General features: G+C 43.7%; 1 protein-coding gene and 1 long non-coding RNA gene across 2 annotated transcripts in view; one reads left to right on the top strand and one right to left on the bottom strand.

Annotated features, from left to right (window-relative positions):
• The window catches only part of LOC113895613, a 66,999-nt gene extending 51,834 nt beyond the window's left edge, over positions 1–15,165 (bottom strand). Inside the window, exons 1-2 of the long non-coding RNA XR_003511889.1 lie at positions 13,664–15,165; positions 5,965–6,098 (exon numbers count right to left, since the gene is read on the bottom strand). This is a non-coding gene — a long non-coding RNA (uncharacterized LOC113895613). The remainder of the gene's footprint in view (positions 1–5,964; positions 6,099–13,663) is intronic.
• MARCH3 (membrane associated ring-CH-type finger 3) overlaps positions 1–21,905 on the top strand; it is a 156,398-nt gene that overhangs the window by 42,068 nt on the left and 92,425 nt on the right. The window lies entirely within an intron of this gene.

Genomic DNA, 21,905 nt, shown 5'->3' with positions numbered 1-21,905 from the left:
GGGGGATGCCACGGCCCCACTAGATCTCTTGCCCAGGCCTTCCCTTTCACCCCGAGGCCAGCTTTTCAGAAGGGATCATCTATGCCTTCACTGCCGAAAAATGAGCAGTTCTCTTGGGAAGCCAAAGCCACCTCCTGCCCTGGGGCGTGTGGGAGCGGCTGGGCAGTGTCTGTGCCGTCTAGCTGTGCGGTTCCTCCATGGCTTTCTTCATCCAGTGCTTCTCCTGCCCAGGGAGAAGAATGAGGTGTGCACAGCCGGCTCCATGAGAAGGCTTTGTCACTGTTAAGACTTGTTAATGAGGCCTTGCAAAGTATTTAAGAGCCCATGGCTACCAGGTATCTCAGTTTAATGTGTATATACAGTGAGCCCGTGGGAGGAGAAAGAAGATGATTGCGTTTAGTTGGCTGCGGAATAGGGTGTTAGGAACAACCCGAACTGTATGTGCAAGCTTCCTCCCGTCACAGAGCACACGGAGTTCTCCTGTCTCATAACCCGGTGGCTCTCCGCACACCACACTGCCTGCGTGACTGCACCCCCTGCATTGTAAAACACTAAACCGATGCACAGTGTTGGGACCAGGCCCCGCACCTGTGCTAGGATCAGTTTAAGAGCCATGGTACCCTCAGCCAGCTGTCATTTTGCCTTTCAACAAAGGAGTCACCCTGACGTGAGCCCTTGTAGGAGACATACAGTGGTTCTTGGTTGGCACTAGCCATATGAGCCGTGTGACAAGGACAACACAGAACCCAGGCATGCATTCCCTACTCTACTGCCCACTTCCTGAGCACCTTCTATGTGCCCGGCACTCAGCTGTGTACTTCATCTGATTTCATTCATACTCAGAGCAGTTCCATGAAAAAGGTGTGTTTGGCCCATGTTGCAGGTAAGCGCATTGACAGCAGAGAGTTAACATGCCGCCAGGTATCACAGCTAACCTCTGGTAGACCAAGGCCTTCTACCCCAAGAGCCCTTGCTTGTCCTACTAACACCGGGCTTTTGTGACAGTCTGTAAGATCCCGGAACTGCATGTGAGAGTCACCTGGAGACTGAAAATAATGTCAGAGCCTCTTCAGATGGGGCCCAGGCAAAAGCTGCCAAACACGCAGCTTCCGCTCCAGCACTGAGAGGACAGCCTGCCTCACTGTTGCCCCAGGCGCAGCATAGGTCTGTGCAAAACCACCAGCTCTCCTGTACTTCCTCCCCTCTCTTCCCCTAAGACAAAGCCATCCAGGCCGTCATTAAAAAGTCCACAAGCAATAAATGCTGGAAAGGGTGTGAAGAAAAGGGAACCCTCCTGCGCTGTTGGTGGGAATGTAAATTGGTGCAGCCCCCATGGAGAAGTATGGAAGTTCCTCAAAAAACTAAAAGTAGAGTTTCCATATGATCCAGCAGTCCCTCTCCTGAGCATATGCCCAGACAAAAGCTATAACTCAAAAAGATACTAAGCCAAGAGCAGCACTACTCACAATAGCCAAGACAGAAACACCTAAAAGTCCATTGACAGATGGATAAAGAAGATGTGGTACATATATACAATGGAATACTATTCAACCACAAAAAGGAATGGTATGATGCCATTTGCAACAACATGGATGGACCTAGAGATTAGCATACAAAGTAAGAAAGAGGAAGACAAGTACCATATAGTATCACTTATATATGGGATCTAAAATATGACACAAGTGAACTTATCTATGACTGCAGCCATGAGATTAAAGGACGCTTACTCCTGGAAGGAAAGTTATGACCAACCTAGATAGCATATTCAAAAGCAGAGACATTACTTTGCCAATAAAGGTCCGTCTAGTCAAGGCTATGGTTTTTCCTGTGGTCATGTATGGATGTGAGAGTTGGACTGTGAAGAAGGTTGAGCGCCGAAGAATTGATGCTTTTGAACTGTGGTGTTGGAGAAGACTCTTGAGAGTCCCTTGGACTGCAAGGAGATCCAACCAGTCCATTCTGAAGGAGATCAGCCCTGGGATTTCTTTGGAGGGAATGATGCTGAAGCTGAAACTCCAGTACTTTGGCCACCTTATGTGAAGAGTTGACTCATTGGAAAAGACTGTGATGCTGGGAGGGATTGGGGGCAGGAGGAGAAGGGGACGGCAGAGGATGAGATGGCTGGATGGCATCACTGACTTGATGGACGTGAGTCTCAGTGAACTCCGGAAGTTGGTGTTGGACAGGGAGGCCTGGCGTGCTGCGATTCATGGGGTCGCAAAGAGTCAGACACGACTGAGCAACTGATCTGATCTGATCTGATCTGATGAAACAGAAATAGACTCACAGATATAGAGAACAGCCTTGTATTGCCAAGGAGGAGGCTGAAGGGCAAAGGATAGGGATTAGCAGATATAAACCATTATATGTGGAATGGATAAACAACAAGGTCCTACTATATTCCATAGAGAACTATATTCAATATCCTGTGATAAGCCATAATGAAAAAGAATATGAAAAAGCTTTGTGTGTGTATGTATGTGAGTCTACACATACATATATGTGTATTATATATGTATGTATGTGTATATATACATAAATATATATGTATGTATGTATATGAATCACTTTGCTGTACACTGGGAACTAACACAACATTTTAAATCACCTATACTTCAGCTGAATACATTTAAAAAATTAGATCCATTCACTGCAGTTCATTCAGGCTAGGGCTCAGCCATGGTGCAGACTGGAGCAGATGACTGCAGGCAGAGAGCCAAGGAGGGTGGCTGTGAGGGGGACTGGGACCGGGAGTGAACCCGAGGACATAGAGGCAGGCAGGCAGGCAGGAGAGGCTGTGGAGGCGTCTAGCACAGGGATGGACACATTCGACTTGAATGAGGGAAAATGACTAGGTGTTGAAGTTTGTGTGGGCAAAAGTTTTTCATTACCAAAGATGAGTGGACACAGAAGAGTATTGTGTTTGGAGAGGGAAACAACTGAGGTTGCATGGTGCACACTGAGTGTGAGATGCTATAAGAACCAGACCAGAAGATGACTACTCGCAAGAGAACATCTGCAGTGAGAGACCCCGGGACCTGCTGGATTTCCTAAATGCATTGAGATGTGATGCAAAGTCTCTGAAAAAGGGGAGGCAGTTAACAGCAGGACAGTGCTGCCCAGGTGCTTGTGGGGCATTCAGACACTACTCTTGTGTGTGTGTAACATATGTATAGATCTCTTAGAAACCTTAGGACAAGTGGAAAGAACAAACCAAACCAGAAGGCTCCATTTTGTTGATACAATGTATGTAAAATGTTCACAACAGGCAATCCAGAGAGACAGAAAGTAGGTAAGTGATTTCCAGGGACTGGGGGCAGAGAGGAGTGGAGAGCGATGGATGTGGAATTTCTTTGGGGAGTGATGAAAATGTTCTAAAATTGATTATGGCAATGGTTGCAGTACTCTGTGAATATACTGAAACCCACTTTAAATTGGTGAATTGTACAGGGTATGAATTTTATCTCAATACTAATATAAGGGTTTATACATATATTCTGTTCAAATTGTCATTATTTGCTTGACTTAAAAATAAAATCCAAACCAAAAACTAATTCCAAATTGTATCCAGTCTTTAACTCAAGTATATATGGGCATCTCGACTTCTTATGCAGAGAAAATACACGTCCTTACTCACTTCCCTTTCAAACGTTACCTTAATTGTCAGAGCAAGAAACAAAAACCTGTGAATTTGGAGATGGGAAAGCAATCCAAGGAATAATTCGATTATTTATTTAAAGAACCAGAGTTGCTTGCAGGAGAGAAAAGCCCATGATCCTTTGCTGTCTTGTTTGTTCCCTGGGAGAACCATTCTTCTTGGCCTCTTTTTAACATATATGCTCTTACATATTTATGATTTGAAAAAGTGGGATAGAAAAGGAGAGATTGAACAGTTTCTGTCTTTGAGATTTACACTAAAATATGCATTTGATCTTGGTCCATTATTTTTAAACCTGCAAAATACAGATGCTTGGACAATGGTATCAGATTTCATGATCATTGGTATTTCCTTATAACAGGTTGGGACTGGGTATGGGAAAATCTGAGTTAGCGTCAAACTTAGGCACAATTTATCAAGTTGACTTCAAAGTGTTAATGGAAAGTACTGTTTGGAAACAGGCTTGGATATTTCACGAAAAACCTTGGGCATACTCCAGGATAGGGATTCTAAATACCACAGTAGTCGAGTCATGTGCTCTCCTTGTAAAATGAAAACGAGCCTGCCTGGCAGCCCATGAAGAACTAAGCTTCACTCCAAACATAATATTTGATACTGTCCACACTTTAGTGCTCTGTTACTGTTGGCTCAGGTATCTGATATGATATTTTCTTTTGTTGTTGTTCAAAGAAAAAAGGTTGGAAAATTCTCAGATTGCTGGTGTGATGGGAGGGAGGTTCTGTGAGTGCACAAATAGAAGTCTGTCTCCAAACTAAACACGCACAGTATACAACATCTTCGGTATGAAGAGAACACTGTGTTCAGTATTACTTCCCAAAGCCTTGCAAAATACATTAATATGCTGCTTCCATTTCACTAACGTATTTGAAGAGAAGGCAGCTCAAGGACGTTTCCTCCACATACAAGTCTTAGATCTGGAGTGGGACCTAATGGAAACTAATGCTTAAAGTTCTCCTAAATCTCATCTCCTTAGTTATGTTTTGGCATGGCTTCTTCCATCAGACCTTCAGAGGCTTTGCTGTCCGGAAAATAGGCTGAGGGCCCCAGGTGCTCGAATGCTGGAATAGTTGATCCCTGAACAAGCCTAGATTTATTTGGCATTTTGCACAGCCTGGCTTGACAAGAGAACAAAGTGTAGTAGGGACCCATCTTTAAGGAGAAGGTCCATTCTTCCGAAAAGCTGGTCTTCCTCACTGGACTGTGACTAACTGGAGAAGTCCTGGCAAGACTCATCTGTTCGATGCTGGAGGCTGATTTGCTTCCCTGCAGAAGCACACACAATGCAAGAGGACCTGCAGCGGGTCGTGGATTTTTCTGCAGATTCAGCAGAGTGCTGCATGCTAACTACCAGCTTGAAGAGTGCTGAAGTCATGTGTCAGTGCATCCTAGGATGAGGCTTTGCAGTGGAGAGCTTGACTGGAGCTTAAGGGTGTCACACAAAACTTGATTTTCCATTTGGGGCCATGGATGGCTTCTTTCACACCCACAGATGGTCTAAAACTTGTAGCCTCGCTTTTAACCACTTCCCTGACAAACCTTTCAATAAAGAATTGAACAAGCAGCAGAACTGAACTCCCCTCCACACCCTCAGTCTGCCTGACTGGATCAGAACAGGGTCCCAGACGTTTCCCAAATGAAAACCAGGTTTGCATACTGGTGGCTCACAGGCCCACCCAGCCATAGATGATGTGTTTTCCTTGGCCTATATTCTGTTTTTAAAAAATACTTGAATGAGTTGTCAACATCTGAAACTCAGGAAATTCCATATTTAATCTACATTTCTGGTTTCTCTTAAAATTCCAAAGATGTGACCATCCTGGGCCAACATTCTCACATGAGGGTGATACGGTGAGTCCAGGGGGGCAGCTGTGCCCTTCGAGTTAGATGCGGCTCCCTTCTGGGTGCCCCAGTGCTCACCCAGCCCACCTGAGTCACTTCCTTTATCTACTAATCCCTTTAGATGTTTGGGTTTGGGACCCCCCAACAAGAGAAGGCACCTTGTTTCTTGATGTTTGGACAGTGGTACCAGACTTTTTGACAAAGTGCCTATCGGTATGAAATTTGATCTAATGATAAACAAGATTATCATACACATGCCTGAGTCCTGAATTCAGAGACAGGTAACATGAGTTGGATGTAAGGTTCCACACTCATGTCTAATAAGGAATAAAAACTATTTCAAACAAAGACCTGTATATGGAAAGGTCCACTAAATGGAAGATAGGTAACCTGAGTTTTTGACTCAACTTCCCATGCCCCATGCTGATAGATGTCAGCTTCCTTACCTTCATGATGGAAGCATTCGTAACCACCACCATTACTCATTCCGCATTCGTTCAATATTTATCAAGTGCACAGGACATCGAGGCTTTAGAGTCTTGCAAACGTGGATCTGCACATAGGACTTCATTTTCCTCATCTAGAAAATAAGGAACATAATATTAAACACCTCCATGTGAGCTGCAGGCCCAACTGTATGCCAAGCTGGGCATCAGGCCTTAGAAACATCAGACTTTTCTTTTTTTTAAAGAGGAGTTCCATATCAGACTTCTAAATCAGAGGTCCTTAGCGGATCAGCCCATTGATACTTGAATCAGAGCATGACCCCCTGCTACAAAGTTGTCCGCACACAATAGTTCGCATGACATTCCAGGGGTTGGGGAGCCCACCCATGGGGCCGGCTTCATCTCTAGAACCTTCTCACTGGGTTGGTCACACAGGATGTGGAAGAAGTGACAGAGCCGCATACCAACATCAGTCAGACAGGGCAGCTCTGTGTGAGGGCAGGGGGCTGAGGTGCACAGACGTGAAGCGGGCAGTGAAGGGCGTTTTCAATGAAGGGGTCACTCGGCCAACACAGAGTCAACATTCTGTGTACCTGTCATGTAAATAACCATGGCTACTCTGGCACAGTCACAAAACTGATTCTTTCACAGTTTTTTCCTAAATTGCTATTTGTCATCCTGGGTATGAAAACTAACCTCAGTATTTAGTAAGTCAGACCGCTGCTTTTGCAGAAGGCTGGTTTGACGTTCTGCATCCCCCGCTCCTCCCTGCCCGCCCTATAGTTCCCTGTATGTGCAGGACTCATTGCACATGGGACCTAGTTATCTGCTGATGACCTAGACGGTCACTCTTGGCGGTCTCTGTCCCTGACCCTCTCTGACCTTTGGGTTGGATACAACACTTTATCACAGTCCTTCCAAAGCAAATCCAACTGCAAAAGTATTGGGAAACAGGTAGATTTTACTGACAGTTTGGCAGGCAGGGTAAAAAGAAAACTCATCGCACTTCACACCCAGATTCCCAACAGACAATCCTCAGCTGCCAGAGCTTGTCTCTGTCAGAGGCCAGCCCCCTCACCTTTCCTCTTCACCCCTCCTCACTGCATAGCATGGGCCAAGTCAGAGAATGGAGCTCCCTGAGCTTCTAGCGTTGCTTCCTCATTCCTGTTATCTAATACTGCCCTGAATATGAGAAAGCCTCTGTGCTGAGGATCGCGGCTCTGTTTGTACCAGGCAGCCACCAACAAGTCCTTCTTAGTGTTCTTTCTGTTTGCGGTGGGGTTGGGAGAAAGTTTAAATAACAAATATAACCTCCTCTTCCCTCTAGCCACAAGGTAGCTTTTGTTTCCACTTAATACATTAAAGACATCCTTTAATGGGTTGAGCATGTAAACTCATCTCTCATTTTTAGTAATTGCATGGTGTGCCATCGTATACAGCAGCATGACGTATTCATATTTCACCATTACTGAGCATTTACTTTATTTCCTTTTTATCTATTACAAACAGTGCTACAGTCAAATAAATATTGCACACTTGTGTGTGTCTGAAGGATGAATTTCTGGAATAGGTATTTCTGTTTCATGAATATGTACATTATAACATTTAATAGCTATTGCTGTCCAGAAATTCATCTTCCCACCAACTGTGTAAAAGAGACTCTTTCAAGTTGCTGTAAAATTACCTCATTCTGTATATTTGTTTATACCTGTCCCACCTTGATTCAGGAAGGGTTTAAAGTGGCTAGCAGGGAATATAAATGAGAGGTAGATGGGAGGAAACAGGAAAAACAAAGATAAAGACATAAAATGGACTGATGAGTAAGGTTATTGAGAAAATTCATTCAAATTCATGGTATGCCCCAGGCAACCCTCATGTTTGGCACTAAGCTTTCCAGTAGCCAATGCAAAGAGGAAACGCTGGTCAATTATAGAATCCACACCCGAAAACAAAGTCACAGCTTGGCAGCCTCATATAAAGGACCTCGTGTGGCAAGACAGTGTTCTTAGCAGTGTAACCTCATGTGACCCCAACACCCCTGTGGCTGCCCATTTTTCTGAGATCCAAAACACGTTGCCCAGGAACAGAGCCCTGTCTTAAGGTGCCCGTGTGCTGATTATGTTGGGTGGGGAGCAGGCTGGCCAAGACTGATATGCCATGCCTCTGCTCTGAACGTGGCCAGATAGCAAGGCATTCAGAGCAAGTGTCATCACTCGAACACACAAATCGTCCTTTCTCCCAAAAGCTTCGGGGAATTGCCTCGGAGGAAGAGACCAGAAGCAAATCTGGGCCAGTGTGCGTAAGGCTAGTCAGGAAAACACTCTGGAGATGGCCCCCAGGCAGGACACGTGGGCTGCCTGCCCGGTAGGTGGGCAGAGTGCCAGAAGGCCACGCTCTCTGTCCTGCCCAAGGCTGAGGGCAAGGATCCTGGAGGGAGTGAGAAGCCAGGGGCCACGGGTGCAAGTTGTACCTGCCTAAGAGTGGGCTCATGAAGGGGCTGGGGGAAATTCAGACCTCAGACCTTGAAGAGTGGAGACAAGAGGAACCTGAGCGAGCTCAGCTGGGAGGGAAGACTGTGCTAATTAGCCCCGCAGGTATGGAGCCGGTGAAGAGCAGATGGAAGATGTGAGGAGGCCTGGATGGAGAGAGAAAGGAGATGAGCTTCCCCAAAATCACCTAGGACCCGAGTGTCCCTGTGCAGATGGTCAGATGGCTCTTCAAGGAAGCTCCGACCCAGAGCAAAGGGAATGAAGCTAGATACCCAGCCGCAGGCTTGCTAAGAGACAGCTGGACTTGGACCTGGCTTTGAAAGGAGGGCAAACTAGCAAGAAAGAAGGGAGACTCCAAGGGTCAGGACTGGCAAAATATTCAGAAAACAAAACTGATTGAGTCACGTAAAACTTTGTCCCCAAATCCCAGTGAGCTCTGGATAATTTTACCCTCAAGGTACCTGCAGTATAGTCCAGACACCCAACCATGTCCCATGGAGGACATATCAGGAAATGTATCAGGAGCAGGAAAAGAGAATTCAGAACCTGTACTGCAGCCCCATGAATGCAGAAAGGGAGATATCTTCCTTTGTCATTCCCAGGGTGGCAAAGTAGATAAAAGGAGGGGAGAGTTATCCAAGGGGAAGAGAAAAAGACAGTGAAAACCTGACTGAGGGAGCTTTGAGTGTTACCCTGGGGAGTCACAAAAGAGAGAGAAGGATGTAAGAACAGCGGGCACCTCCAAAGGGAGTAAGCGAAACCAAAAGAGAAGCTGGGATAGGCCTGCTGGGGATGTGACAGGGCATGGGGAGGAAAGGATGCATCTATTCGAGGGGCCTTAAATTTCCTTGATTCCTTTCAGGTGCTTCCATGTGAAAATTTGCATTTCAAATCATCCTGAGTCTCGGCCAGTAAAGCTGTCACGTTTTGGCTTCACCCACATAGACCCTGATCCATTATTTTAAAAACCTACCACCTTTCATATCAGTTTGCTAACAGACTGCTTTTGCTCTTCCTGGGAGAAAGGCTTCCGCACTTCCATATTCTGCATCCCCCTGTTGTTTCGTTTAGTCACTAAGTTGTGTCTGACTCTTTTGTGACCCCATGGACTGTAGCTCACCAGGCTCCTCTGTCCATGGGATTTCCCAGCTAAGAATACTGGAGTGGGTTGCCATTTCCTTCTCCAGGGGATCTTCCCTAACCAGGGATCAAACCCACCTCTCCTCTTTCAGCAGGCAGATTCTTTACCACTGAGCCACCAGGGAGGCCCCTGGTGATAAAGAGCTTCCTGGGGTATCTGGCTTACTGTAATGGCAGAATGTGGTTGATGAGAAAATGTGACCCCCGTTTAGGTTCTAGTATATTTCTGGTATAAGTTTACCAGCAATATTATACAAGTAAAATATAATGTGAACCTATATACAGGAAAACAAGAAAATGTAACAATAAACTTTTAGTGTTAGAATACCATATTCTATTTTAAAATAGATATAAGGGTGTGATTCAGTGGTGAAGAAGCCACCTGCCAATGCCGGAGACATAAGAAACATGGGTTCGATCCCTGGGTCGGGAAGATTCCCTTGGAAGAGGAAATGGCAACCCACTCCAATATTCTTGCCTGGAAAATTCCATGCACAAAGGAGCCTAGTGGGCTGCAGTGTCTAGGGTTGCAAAGAATTGGACATGACTGAGCACACAAACAGATGCAATGATAACCAAATGACTTCAACTGTCACATATAACTTAAATAGCTTTTTGTTAAGACTTTTAAGTCATAGATAAAAATTAATTTTTTGCAATAAAGTCATACTCAGGATGTGATTGAATATGCAAAAGCTTAGTAAATGGAGTGTGTCTTATGAAAAGATACCCATTTCCTTATTGTCTAAATAGCCAGTTTCCATGAATTTAATGTGATCAGAGGTCTTGGTCAGGACTCCCTGAACTCTGTTTTCAAATGGGTTCATCATATGAACACTACTAGATAGATACTCTGATCAGTGTAATGCTTTTGATTTGAAAACCCCTAATTAAGGATCTTCATCATTTCCTTGGTAACAGAGAGTTTTGAGCAAAATACCAGAGCAGGAATATTATGAAAAGGTTATTTATTTTTCCCTCTGCCTCTCATTAGCCAGAGAATAATACTGCCCAAATATGGAGGAAAGCAAAGCCTCTTTGGGCCAAAAGAATAGAAATCAGAAGTAGAATATACTGATGAGGCCTCTCCCTCCTAGGGTGATGGCTTCCAGGAATTTTTTTCTTCTGCTCAGTTGGGTGTAGCTTTGACAGAGTAAGGTAGGAGCCACAGGCCTGGACCACCATCTCCAGCAATTAGACCATCTTGGTGGACAGAGGGTTCCCTATCCATCTTTCCTTCATTCTAGGTCCCCACCTTAAAAAATAGCTTTTGCTCTGTTGTGAATATGAAGCTTATATTCCTCTAAGACATCCTTCAGCCCCCAAAATTAGTGTTTTAAATGAATATTCTTTTCTGCCATCAACTTTAGCCGCTTTTGTGTAGTGATTAACTACAAAAACATATACATGTTCTCACTGATAGAGATCACTTCCTACTTTATAGCCATAATCCACACCCCAACATTTCTTTTCTAGCACTGGAAACTGATAGAGTCATTACAACACCTTTTAGGCAAAAGGGATGTGAGAGCTGAGGACTGTTTACTCCAGCTCTCTCTGTTGCCTTCTTTGCTCTGGGATTGCCTGCTTTCGCCTCTGACTAGCTGAGAGGCACAGAGTCCTGTGACCTCCAGGCTGCCAGGTAGGTAGGTGCATCCCCTACAAGGAGAAGCCCTGCTTCCTCTGGCTCACCCCACCTGGCAGGAGCCCCCAGAGGTGGAACGCACTGGGGTGCACTCACTCAGGCCTCCTCCACAGATGACACAGAATGTGTTTAGTTACAGTGACCCCACCCCCAAACGTGTGGTCAGAGTCATCCCAACTCCCACGGCAGCCCAAAGGAAGTATGCAGGTCAGGTTGTGAAATAGCACCCCTGGTTATTTAGAAGGGCGTTTGGAATTCACAGGGAGGCTGGTTTTGTTTTAAGCTCTGCTTATTGCACTAATAGAAAACAATAAGTGTTGATTACCCTTTCTTCTCCCTAACATTAGTGATTCTCAAGGGAGATGCTTGCCGTGTTTTTCTCCAGGGAGACATGATGACATGGACTTAGGTCCTGTAACCAGGTATTTAGCAAAAATAGCTAAATAAAGAGCCTGAAACATATTGAAATTATAAGGAAAAGTGTGAAAATACATGATTATGAACAAAGGTTTTGTTTGTATTCACAGCAAAGAGAGAGAAACTATTTTAAAACTGACATGATGATCATGTGATGTAGAGAAATAGGTGTATAATTTTTGCTGGGTATGGGGGAAATGCAGTATATAAATTATGCAGGAAACAAATTTTCTCCATTGCCTGAGGGTATTGGGGATTCATCTCTAAATCCTCTTGAATTTGCAAGTTTTATTTGCAGTGCTGTTTCTTACATTCTGTCTCAACAACGAGGTCCGAGTCATCGGACCTCCTTTCCCACCATCTGGATACTTCTTTTTCTTCTCATTTGACCAGGAGGCCATGAGGCCTTGCCAGGTGGCTCATTGGTAAGGAATCTGCCTGCCATCACAGGAGACACAGTTTCAATCACTGGGTCAGGAAGATCCCTTGGAGGAGGAAATGGCAACCCACTCCAGTATTCTCGCCTGGGAAATCCTATGGACAGAGGAGTCTGGCAGGCTATAGTCCGTGGGCTAACAAAGAGTCAGACACAACTGAGCACAGCATAGCAGCAGTGAGAATGAATTTGAGCATTCAGTAGTAAAAGCCTCTCTCTCCCTCCGCTCACGTTTTGACAGCAGTCATGGAAGATGAAACCTGCTAAGGATGTGAGTGGTTGGTAGTAAGGTGGTACCAGGTGGGAGGAATATGCTGATGGAGGAATCCGGCCCTCAATTAATGAATGACATCAATGCCTTTCATGTTGAATGGCACACCTGAAGGCTATGTGAGACAAGCAGGCAAGAAGAGAAAGATCATATCTTACTAATTGACCTAATCACACCTCCTCCCCCAGAACTATGGATGATTTATAATACGGAACTTCCTTTAATTTCATCAAACCGCCTCACCCAGAAACGAAACACGGTAGTGATTATGAAAAGTGATTACAGACAAGAAGATATTTTGCTCCTGTCTCTTGCCATTATTTCTTCTATGAGCTAACTTTTTTTAGGGAAAGCTTAAATGAAGCTCATTTCTTGTTTTGTTTAGGGTGGGGTGTTTTTTGTTGCATTTTTTTTCTTTTAAGCAGCCACACCCTCTGTTCCACATGGAGTGCAGATGCCATCCCTTATATTCTTGGTGTTATAAATGTCGGGCTCTGCAGAAGCAGCCACAGTAATGGTGGAACTGGTATGGATAATAAAAACTTTGGGTCTTGGAAAGGAAAAAATGAAAAGACCTGTTCAGAATCACAGGGCCAGGGAGTCTGGCAGTTTTTCCTCATATTTCTAGATGATAGACAAATTGTTAGTTACCAAATGTATAATTTATTAGTAATTGCTCTAATTTGCCTCGGGTTTCTAAATTGCCAGTTCAATGAGATCAACTATTTTGTACCCATAAAATAGGAATCGTGTGGTCATTAAATGAAGTAGCTAACCAGTTGGGGTGATTTCTGTGCAAACGCAGTTATTGCCATTGTAATTTAGAAAGTCAGGGAGGAATACCACAATCAAGCTGCTTAGAAGCCGAGTGACTAACACCACTCACTAGGATTAAAACACTGCACATATGTTTCCCTCTGCTGGATGTATGGATACTGGGATGACTGGTTTTCGTTGGGTTGTGGTCTATTTAAAATAAAAAGCTTTATTCCTCCTTGGGAGGGTTGCTATGGGGTGGAAGATGAATCCCTCCTCTGGGTGGTTGGGTAACAGAAGGCTTGAGAATGTGCAAATGAAGCTTGGAGCAGAGCTGGGCCTGCAGATGTTGCAGACAGGGTTGGCATAGAACTCTTGTTTCTTCTTCTCAAAACCAATGTCCCATTTCTCTCAGAAAATGATTAACAGACTTCAGGGACTGCTATAAGAACCTAAATGCAAAGTGTCTTCTTGTGTCTGGCCTGTCAGGTTTCTCTCTGTTCCTTGATCACCTCGATTGACCAGCAGAAACATTTTCCACTTACCTTTTCTGCCGAGAAGCCAAATAAGCTGAGGTCTCATTCTGCCACCGTGCAGTCAGCAGAACTGTAAACTCCCTTCTGCTTGCTGAACTCTGCCCCTGCTGATTTGTGAGAGACAGGAACACAGCTTAACATTCAGTTCTCGGGTTTAAGCTTGTGGTCCTGGAAATGGCAGAAAATAGGAAAAATAAAGTTTTTAGCTGACCTTTCAGAAAGTAGGAAGTGCAGGTGACAGAGTAATTGTGGATTGTGCAGGACGTTTTAGAAAGTCACTCTTTTGCCCAGCTCAGCTGGCAAACATCCTGGGACTGATAAAATTCCTTTGCAGTTCATCAGAATTTAACTTTGGCTCAATCGTCAAAGTCACAACCGCATCTCTCAAGAGTACCATTTGGCCGTAGGTCAAATCCATTATGGCAAACACAGTGGATGTTCCTGAATAGCATTCCTAACCACAGCTGACGTATACATGCATCAAGCAAATCAAATACCAAAGGAAAAAAAAAGTCAGAAAAACAAAATAATTTAGATAATCCCTGCTAATTTTATTGAAATCAGGATGCATTCAAATCAGGATGCGTTCCCAAGTGACCAAATGGCATTTGGAAAAATGATCATATTCTTGGAACCTGAAATGAGACTGTCAGTGACTAAAAATTTAAACCAAATTTGGAAAGTATACTCACAGCCTCGTGACCTCCTTAGTATACTATTGGCATGTTCCTGACCAAGGTGGAGCACAGAGGAGTCTCCTGGCTTAAAGCTTGCTTGCTCAGGGTTCACTAAGCAACAGGGCGGGATGGGCAGTCCATTTATCCTCAAAGTGGGGTCTTAGGGCCAGAATCTCCTAGCCTATCAGAAAGGCACATTTTGGGGCCCTTCCCCAGCTTGTTGTCTACCATTTTGGGGGATGGCGCCCAGGAATCTGGGTTTTTACAAGCTCTCCAGGTGATTCTGATGTTCATTTAAGTTTGAGAACTATTGGCCTCAGGGTCTAGAACAAACTGTCTAACAACTGAAGGTTTGTGGATGTATCTGGGTGGACATGAACTTGGGCAAACTCTGGGAGATGGTGAGGGACAGGGAGGCCTGGCGTGCTGCAGTCCCTGGGGTCGTGAAGAGTCGGACATGCCTGGGCGACTGAACAACAACAACAGCTGGGTATCTTTCTACGGTTGAAAAGTGGCCATCATGCTGTCCTCTTGCGGTTAGAAGCTAGGTCCCACCCGCTCCTTGCTGCTTTCTTTTCTCCCTGACATTTTCCAATATGTGGATCAGAACAATGGAGCACCGTACACTGAAAATGACTTAAGATGATAGTCTGTGTTTTTAAACTTGGAACTATAAGGAGCATTTCCTAAATATATTTGCACTGTTTTAGTTTTCTGGTACCCTAAGAGGTCACCATACACTTAATAGCAGTACATACTTTTCCTGAATCAGCTCTCCACACATCTCAACATTCTGCAATATAGCAAAACACTAAAAACGAGATTAAAAAGACCTCTCATTCAACTTTTTAAGAAAACTGTGCATGAAAGTTCATACTTTAAAAAAAAAAAAATTCTTGGAGGCTGCCAGAATCCACTTACTCTTACTTTCCAAAACTAGTTGTACCTCAGAATCACACAAGAAGCTTTTGAAAAATTCAGATGCATGAAACCTAAATGTAAGAGCTAAAACTATGAAACTCTTAGAAGAAACTTAGGTGTAAATCTTTGTGATCTTAGATAGGCAACAGTTTCTTAGATATGATACCTAATGCACAGGCAAACTAGGAAAAATTCAGTTCATTTCAGTTCAGTTGCTCAATCGTGTCTGACTCTTTGTGACCCCATGGACTGCAGCATGCCAGGCCTCCCTGTCCATCACCAACTCCTGGAGTTTACCCAAACTCATGCTCATCAAGTCGGTGATGCCATCCAACCATCTTGTCCTCTGTTGTCTCCTTCTCCTCCTGTCTTCAATCTTTCCCAGCATCAGGGTCTTTTCCAGTGAGTCAGTTCTTTGCATCAGGTGGCCAAAGTATGGGAATTTCAGCTTCAACATCAGTCCTTCCAATGAATATTCAGGGCTGATTTCCTTTAGGATGGGCTGGTTGGATCTCCTTGCAGTCCAGGGGACTCTCAAGAGTCTTCTCCAACACCACAGTTCAAAAGCATCAATTCTTTGGTGCAGCTTTCTTTATAGTCCAACTCTCACATCCATACATGAGTACTGGAAAAACCATAGCCTTGATTAGACAGACCTTTGTTGGCAAAGTAATATCTTTGTTTTTTAATATGCTGTCTAGGTTGGTCATAACTTTCCTTCCAAGGAGTAAGCATCTTTTAATTCCATGGCTGCAATCACCATCTGAAGTGATTTTGAAGCCCCAGAAAATAAAGTCTGACACTGTTTCCACTGTTTCTCCATCTATTTGCCATGAAATGATGGGACCAGGTGCCATGATCTTTGTTTTCTGAACTTTTTCACTCTCCTCTTTCACTTTCATCAAGAGGCTCTTTAGTTCTTCTTCACTTTCTGCTATAAGGGTGGTGTCATCTGCATATCTGAGGTTATTGATATTTCTCCTGACAATCTTGATTCCAGCTTGTGCTTCATCCAGCCCAGCATTTCTCATGATGTACTCTGCATTTAAGTTAAATAAACACAGTGACAATATACAGCCTTGACGTACTCCTTTTCCTATTTAGAAGCAGTCTGTTGTTCCATGTCCAGTTTTAACTGTTGCTTCCTGACCTGCATACAGATTTCTCAGGAGGCAGGTCAGGTGGTCTGGTATTCCCATCTCTTTCAGAATTTTCCACAGTTTATTGTGATCCACACAGTCAAAGGCTTTGGCATAGTCAATAAAGCAGAAATAGATGTTTTTCTGGAACGCAGACAATTAATTTAAAACTTTTACACTTCAAAGGTCACTATCAAGATACTGAAAAGATAGTCCACAGAATAGAAAATAGTTGCAAACTACATAACTGAAAAGAGTCTAGTACCTTGGTTTAAAAACTCAACAGTGAAAAATAAAACTCAAATAAGCCAATTTAAAAATGGGCAAAAAATCTGAATAGATATTTCTCCAAAGAAGATAGGCAAATGGCTGGTAAGCACACAGAAAAAGACACTCAGCACCTTTCATCACCAGAGAATTGCAAATCAAAACCATGATGAGATGCCACTTCACAATAGGAATGGCAGGAATCAAGACGACAGCAAGCACTGGGAAGAATCTGGAGAAATTGGCAGCCGCATACATTGCTGGTGGGAATGAAATGGTGCAGCCACTTTGGGAACACTCTAACAGTTCTTCAGAAAGTTAAGCATACAGTTATCATCTGAACCAGCAAGTCCACTTCTGGGTGTATACCCAAGAGAACTGGAGACTTAGAAACTGTACATGAATGCTCCCAGCAGCCTTGTTCATAACAACTGAAAAATGGAAACACACACGTGCTTCAACTGGTGAATGGATTAACTAAATGTGGTGAATTATAGAATGGGATATTTATTCATTCAGGAAAAGGAGTAAAGTATTGATACATGCTACTATATCAATGAGCCTTGTAAATACTAAATGAAAAAGCCAGACAGACACAAAAAAACTTGCATATTGTGTGATTTTCTTTATATGAAATGTCCAGAATAGGTTAAGGCCATAGATGTGGAAAGCTGATTCGTGGTGGTCAGGGCCTGAGTCATAGTACTGGGGATGGGGCTGATGATGCTGCTGTAGAAGTAGATAATGGTAAGGACTGCACAACTTTGTAAACTAAACCACTGAGTTATAGACACTTAAAGGGTGTATTTTATTGTGAATGAATTATATCTCAATTTTTTAAAAAACTCGCAGCAAGTTGGCCAGTGGGGCCAACTTTTTGGTTTTTGTTTTTAAAAACAAACAAAAAAAAAAATGGGGAAGGAGCAGATACATGGAAAAGATCAACAAAATGTTAATAATCGTTGAACTGGATGATGTAGAGGTTCATTGCAATGTTTTTTTCTACTTTTGTGATCAATATACACGAGCGTATTTCCATAATTTAAAGAAAGGTGATATGGGGTGCATCCTGAATTAGATATTAGAATCACTGAGGAGGGAGCCTGGACATCTGCAGTTTTGACAAGTTTCCAGGGATATATTTGAAACCAGTCAATTGCTGGTTTGTACGTCAATAGGTGGGAACCACTGCTCTATACATATATGTGCTCATAATTTGATTATCTTGAAAGTTAGAAGAGAGGAAAGCAACTCCTATAGAGAGACAAATAGGCAACAGCAAAAAAAGGAAAAAAAAAAGCTTGCTGATAGCCCAACAAGAGAAAAATAGGAAAGAATAAGATGCAAGCACAAAAACTTAAAAAGTTCAGTATTCTGAGGCCATTTAGCGTAGAAGCAAATAGTTCTGTGTGCAATAACAAACTGAAATCATCACTATATTACAGAATAGCACAACTTTTTATATTCATAATGATGGCCTCGAGGCATTCAGAGAAGATTAAATTGTATTCAGTAAATGTTATTTAAGGCATATGGAGGTAAATATTCATTTTAGAAAATAGCATTTTAAGAATACTCCAAGTGGTAAAACCTCAAATATAAAAGAAATCTTATTATCCAGGTAAGATGGTTTAAAAATTCTAAATAGCTTTATTTTTAAAGTCTAATAATTTTTTTCTACTTGGCTTTTATGAACAAAATCTAACTTGCAACTAAGGAAAAATAACAGGATATAAACTTCCTGAAACATTCCTGTAACATTCTGGTTACAGAAAATATTGTGGAAGAGAGAAACTGAGATGGAGGAGTTTTTGTTTTTTAATGCATGCTCTCTTCTAAGCCAGTAATCTTCTTTTTTTTTAAGTCAACTTTATTGAGTTGTAGTTTACAAACAGTTTAAGTCTATCATCTGAATACCTTGACTCCTGTAACCACCACCCCTTCAACACTCAGAACATTTCTTTGCAAATTCTGTGCCCCTTTGCAGTCAGTTCCATACCCCAATACCCACCTTGCCCTGGGAAACCGCTGAGTATGATCAACTGTCACTGTTGATTACTTCTGCCTCTAGAATTACATACAGACTTGTACTGTATATATTGCAGTATCCAACTTCTTTCAGCATAACTATGAAACACATGTATATTGCTGCATGCTATGAGTTCATTTCAGTTTATCGCTAAGTAGTATTCATTATGTGAAAGTGAAGTGAAAGTGCTGGTCGCTCATTCGTGTCCAGCTATTTGCGAACCCAAGAACTGTAGCCCGCCAGGCTCCTCTGTCCATGGATTCTCCAGGCAAGAATAATGGAGTGGGTAGCCATTTCCTTCTCCGGGAGCTCTTCTTGACCCAGGGATCGAACCCAGGTTGATTGCATGTAGCTTCTTTACCATCTGAGCCACCAGGGAAACCAAAATTATTTATCTGTTCACCTGCAGTTTTCTATTTGAGGCTCTATGGGGAAAAAAATGTGGAAGTCTTTTTATGGGCATATATTTTCTCTTAGGTAAATTCCCACTGCTGCTGCTGCTGCTAAGTCGCTTCAGTCGTGTCTGACTCTGTGCGACCCCAGAGACAGCAGCCCACCAGGCTCCCCCATCCCTGGGATTCGCCAGGCAAGAACACTGGAGTGGGTTGCCATTTCTTTCTCCGATGCGTGAAAGTGAAAAGTGAAAGTGAAGTCGCTCAGTCGTGTCCAATTCCTAGCAACCCCATGGACTGCAGCCTACCAGACTCTTCCGTCCATGGGATTTTCCAGGCAAGAGTACTGGAGTGGGGTGCCATTGCCTTCTCCGTCCCAATGCTGGGTCATGTGTAAAATATATATTTAATTTAATAAGAATCTGCCAAATTCTTTTCCCGAGTAGGTTCACCATTTTATACTCCCACTGGCAATGTACGAGAGTCCCTTGAGAGTCCCTTGGACTGCAAGGAGATCCAACCAGTCCATCCTAAAGGAGATCAGTCCTGGGTGTTCATTGGTAGGACTGATTTTGAAGCTGCAACTCCAATACTTTGGCTACTTGATGCAAAGAGCTGACTCATTTGAAAAGACCCTGATGCTGGGAAAGATTGAAGGCAGGAGGAGAAGGGGACGACAGAGGATGAGATGGTTGGATGACATTACCGACTCAATGGACGTGGGTTTGGGTGGACTCCGGGAGCTGGTGATGGACAGGGAGGCCTGGCGTGCTGCGATTCATGGGGTCGCAGAGTCAGACACGACTGAGCAACTTAACTGAACTGAATTAATTAATTATATATGCAATTTGTGCATCCATGCTCAGTTGCTCAGTCGTATCCAACTCTTTGTGACCACATGGGCTGTAGCCCGCCAGGCTCCTCTGTCCATGGGATTCTCCAGGCAAGAATGCTGGAGTGGGTTTCCATTTCCTTCTCCAGGGGATCTTCCTGACCCAGAGATTGAACCCACATCTCCCGCGTCTCCTGCATTGGCAGGAGGATTCTTTTCCACTGAGTCATCAGGAAGCCCTAAAATTTTAGTTTTATTAGTCATATATTAATTATATACAGTATATGTTTCCAGGTGGCTCAGTGGTAAAGAATCCACCTGCCAATGCAGGAAACACAAGTTCAATCCCTGATCCAGGAGGATCCCACATGCTGAAGAGCTAGTACGCCTGTATGCTACAACTATTGAGCCTGTGCTCTAGAGCCTGAGAACCACAACCAGTGAAATTTTCATGCCCTAGAGCCCATGCCAGAGAAGGCAATGGCACCCCACTCCAGTGCTCTTGCCTGGAGAATCCCAGGGACAGGGGAGCCTGGTGGGCTGCCGTCTATGGGGTCGCACAGAGTCAAACACGACTGAAGTGACTTAGCAGCAGCAGCAGCAGCAGTAGAGCCCATGCTGCACGAGAGAAGCCACTGCACTGAGAAGCCCACACACCACAACTAGAGAGCAGCCTTTGCTCATGGCAACTAGAGAAAAGCCCACACAGCAGTGAAGACCCAGCACAGCCAAAAATAAATAAGATTATTTTTTTTTAAACACAAGACATTTTTCCCAGCACTGATAGCCAAAAACTGTTTCTGAAGCAGCATTTATGTTCCTTTCTAATAAGTAGGCAATGACAACCATTTAAAATCTTGGCAATTTATGTTATTTATGCATTTGAAAGTCGACTTTCTATGGAACCCAGGGTCTCTGTTCATGAAAGAAGAGCAGTGCAGTTTAAAGATAAAGAGCTGTAGCTTAAAGAGGTAGTCAGACCAGGGTGAGAATCTTGGCATCTTTCAGGAGCACATTCTTTAACATGCCAAGTCTTGGCTTCCTCATCTGCAATCTGGGGCTGGGGGCAGGGGGAGGGCGGTCATAATTACACACATCTCTTTGTTGTTGTTCTGAGGACAGCGATCTCGTGTATATAAAGCCTTTGGCAGTATTCCTAGTCCATATTTATTGCTCAACAAATGGAAGCTTTAAAAAGATGTGTTCATTGAAGAAAAAGCTCATCACAGGAAAAGACAAGAGGTTCTCTAGAATGTGAATTCTCTCCCTGGCTTTGACCAGGATCATGTTCCCTCTCTCCCCTTAGAAGTCAGAGAGACTCCCATTCCATTAGCTTCCCGCAAGCCTCACCCTCAAGGTCATTCCCTCCCAACCCTCTACTCCTCCTGGGGCCACCTAGTCTGAGGCAGGGTGTGACCCTTCTCTCACCAGTTCCAGTCTGGCTCGCCTGCTCAGAAGCCTGGATTCAAGGCTAGCTTACCATGTTGCACTCTGCCTCAGCTGTTTCAACTCATCTCACACTGAAACATCCTGCTTCCTTCCAGAATTCAGCCTTAAGTAACATCCCACATGTTCAGGAGAATTACATGGGATTTGTATGCAGCTGCTATATGGACCCCAGCCCCAAACAACCATAATAGGACAATAGGGGGGGAAAAAAAAACTCACTGGACTCACATCTTAAAATTCCAGAAAATCTTTTTTTTTTTTTTTCCCCTCAATTTTCCAAAGTCATGAACCATAAGAAAGGAAAACTCCCCAGTCTCAGGCTTTAAACTGTGTGTGTGTGTGTGTGTGTGCATGTCTGACTCTTTTGGATCTGATGGACTGTAGCCTGCCAGGCTCCTCTATCCATGGAATTCTCCAGGCAAGAATACTGGAGTGGCTTGCCATTTCCTGCTCCAGGGGATCTTCCCAACCCAGGTTATCAGACCCACGTCTCTGTGTTTCCTGCATTGGCAGGCGGATTCTTTACCAGGGTGCCACCTAAGAAG

The sequence above is a fragment of the Bos indicus x Bos taurus genome, chromosome 7 (genome assembly GCF_003369695.1).
Source record: "Bos indicus x Bos taurus breed Angus x Brahman F1 hybrid chromosome 7, Bos_hybrid_MaternalHap_v2.0, whole genome shotgun sequence".
In the NCBI taxonomy this organism is placed as follows: domain Eukaryota; kingdom Metazoa; phylum Chordata; class Mammalia; order Artiodactyla; family Bovidae; genus Bos; species Bos indicus x Bos taurus.
The sequence above is the reverse complement of the archived record's forward strand: the minus strand, read 5'-3'. Positions and strand labels throughout refer to the sequence as shown.